We start from the raw sequence: 3,237 nt of genomic DNA, 5'->3' as shown, positions 1-3,237 counted from the left end.
ACAAAACAAACTGAGGGTTAATGGGGGGAGGGGGGTTTGGGGGGTGGGATTATGGACACTGGGGAGGGTATGTGCTATGGTGAGTGCTGTGAAGTGTGTAAACCTGGCGATTCACAGACCTGTACCCCTGGGGATAAAAAGATATTATATGTTTATAAAAAATAAAATTAAAAAAAAAAAAAAAGAAAGAGATGTCTCTCACTGGAGCAGATATCTAAGAGTCTTGATTTTGCACTCCAGTGTTGTGTCACTTTCCAGTAGCCAGCTTATGGAGGCTCCCCCTCTGTTTGTCTTCTGATATCTTCCCCATAGATTCATGACTCCATACCTCTTCCTTTGAAAAAGCAGTCACTTTTTTACTTACAGAGTTCCATATATATTTTCTTACATCTCAGGCTGAATTTGTGGGTGTTCAGAAAGGTTTGATAGATACCTGCTAAATTCAAGGGACCAAATGAAATGAGGTCTCCCTACTCTTCCACCACCTTGCCAAATCCCCTGTCCATTGTTTAAAACCTATCTCACTTTTTCATTTTATTAGTTACTGTGTTATATATGTGATATGGAATGTGTCATCTTTTATGGAAGTTGTGATAAGAAGTATATCACTCTCTCACATCCATGACTGCCCTTGCTCACTGGTGCTCCCCGCTTCCCACCTGCCATCTTCAGGGGCTTCTCTTGTTAATCTGCTGCCATCTCCTCAGCCACCTGCCCCTCTCCGATCTTGCCACTTGCAGACAGACCTCCTTGGCCCAGAGAGGCCAGACTCCGAGTCATCACCTGATTGCCTTTCATCTGAGAAGTTCAAGGCACTTGTGGAATTTCTGCCACACAGGCCATGGGTCTTGTAGCACATTTGTAAGCATGGTTGCCATCTGGAAGGAACTGGCGATTATTGGTGGTGGAACCTGTGGCAAGACTTGTGGGGCACCTGGGTGGTTCAGTGGGTTAAGCCTCTCCTTCAGCTCAGGTCATGATCTCAGGGTCCTGGGATGGAGCCCCATATTGGACTCTCTGCTCAGTGGGGAGCCTGCTTCCCCCTCTCTCTCTGCCTGCCTCTCTGCCTACTTGTGATCTCTCTCTCTCTCTGTCAAAGTGTTATGTACCCACAGTGTTTGAGAACTATATGGCAGATATTGAAGTTAATGGAAATTAGGTAGAGTTGGCTTTGTGGGATACAGTTGGGCAGGAAGATTATCACCACTTGAAGCCTCTCTCCTATCCAGATACTGATGTTATACTGATGTGTTTCTCCATTGACAGCCATGATAGTTTAGAAAACATCCCATAAAAATGGACCCCAGAAGTCAAGCACTTTTGTCTCAACGTGCCCATCATCTTGGTTGGGAATAAGAACGGTCTTCGGAATGATGAGCATACAAGTAGGGAGCTAAGCCAAGATGAAGCAGGAGCCAGTGAAGCTGGAAGAAGGCAGAGATATAGCAAACAGGATTGGCGCTTTTGGGTACATGGAGTGTTCAGCAAAGACCGAAGACGGAGTGAGGGAGGTTTTTGAAATGATCATGAGAGCTGCTTTGCAAGCCAGATGTGCGAAGAAAAAATCTGGGTATTTTGTCTTGTGAAACCCTGCTGCAAGCACAGCCTTCATGCAGTTAATTTTGAAGTGCTGTTTATTAATCTTAGTGTATGATTACTGGCGTTTTTTCATTTATTTATAATTTACCTAAGATTACAAATCAAAAGTCAACTTGCTACCAGTATTTAGAAACCAATCATGATTGTTAATGATGTCCAACCCACCTGGTCACCGAGGTCCTTCTGACAGCCCTCCTCTGTACTCCCACAAGACACACCAGGTGCTAATTTAAGGAATTTATTAACTTGTTGCTTCTTTTTAGAAAGAGAAACAGTTGTTAACTTTTGTGAATTAGGCTGCTACTACTTTATAACTAACATGTCCTGCCTGTCATCTGTCAGCTGCAAGGTACTCTGTTGAGTCCCTATTTCAGAGCCAGTTTTTTGAAAATGCTCATCCAGAAAGACCCAAGTCCATGCAGCTGTGACAGTTACAGTTCTGTGGGTTCATGTTAGTTGCCTTATAGTTACTCTGTAATTAGTACCACTTAATGTATGTTACCAAAAAACAAACATATCTACCCCAGACTAGATGCAGTATGTTTGTATGATTGGATTTCCTAATACAGATATTTGTTATCCCTGCAGAAATTGTTTTTTTTTAAAGAAGGTGTGTTTGAAAATAAAGTCAGACAGAAAATTAAAAAAATAAAAAAGAAGTACATCACACAGAAAAGGTGCATCAAATAAAACATGTAATAATTTGTAGGAAATTAGCATATCACCAAATTTAGCAGTTAGTTATCCCAGTGGGTTGGCTTTTAGTGTACCTCATATTTATGTATATGGAATTTGATAGCAAAGTGAAAGATGTTTCACATAACTAATGTAACAAAAATTTATGTCTGTGCATGAAACTCTCAGGTACATACCAGTAAACTAGAGATAATAAGAAATAATTTATAATTTTTCTTAGAAATAAAATATTTCCTAAAATATAGAGTATTTCTTAATATTCTTATATATTTTTCCTAATATTGTTCCTACTTTTTGAAGGAATAATAACTATATTTTTGTAACAATGAGACTTTGCCTTTATAAATCTTCAAATAATACATAAAGAAAAGAGACAAGCTATTTTTAAAGTAATATTATACCACTCAGAAGCAACCGTTGTTGCTATAGCTATAGCTATCACTCCAGATAGCTATCACACCACTCAACTGGTGCATATACTGATAAAAGAATGGATGAATGGATGGATGGGATAGATGCTGTATCAGTCACCTATTGCTGTTTAAAAAAAATCACAAAATATCAGTGGTATTCAAAATAAGCACTTATTTCTCATTCATATTTCTGTGGGTCAGTTGGGAAAAGTTTTTTACAGCCTTCAGGTCTGTCAGTTGTTACTTATGTTTCACTTTGGTGCTCAGACTAGAGAAGTAGTTACAAGTGTATGAAGGACAGAAGAGCCAACAAAACCTGCATAGACACATCTCAAGTCTCTGCTTGTATCTTGACTGTTAAGATCCAATTGGCCAAAGCAAGCCATGTGGTTAAATCCAAGGCCAAAGACCAGATAAGTACACTTAACTTGAGGCAAAGGTGTGGATATAGAATTCTATTTATAGGGGAGTGAATAATTGAGACAAATATTCAATCTATTACAAATGGATAAATGGAAAGATGGAGAGA

At 39.4% G+C, this 3,237-nt stretch overlaps 1 pseudogene; it reads left to right on the top strand.

Moving 5' to 3' along the window:
• Positions 1 to 867: 867 nt before the first annotated feature.
• Positions 868 to 1,586, top strand: LOC111139442 (annotated as a pseudogene).
• Positions 1,587 to 3,237: the final 1,651 nt, after the last annotated feature.

The sequence above is a fragment of the Enhydra lutris genome, unplaced genomic scaffold (genome assembly GCF_002288905.1).
Source record: "Enhydra lutris kenyoni isolate GAN:26980312 unplaced genomic scaffold, ASM228890v2 scaffoldscaffold107, whole genome shotgun sequence".
NCBI lineage: Eukaryota > Metazoa > Chordata > Mammalia > Carnivora > Mustelidae > Enhydra > Enhydra lutris.
This window is presented reverse-complemented; position numbering and strand designations above follow the sequence as displayed.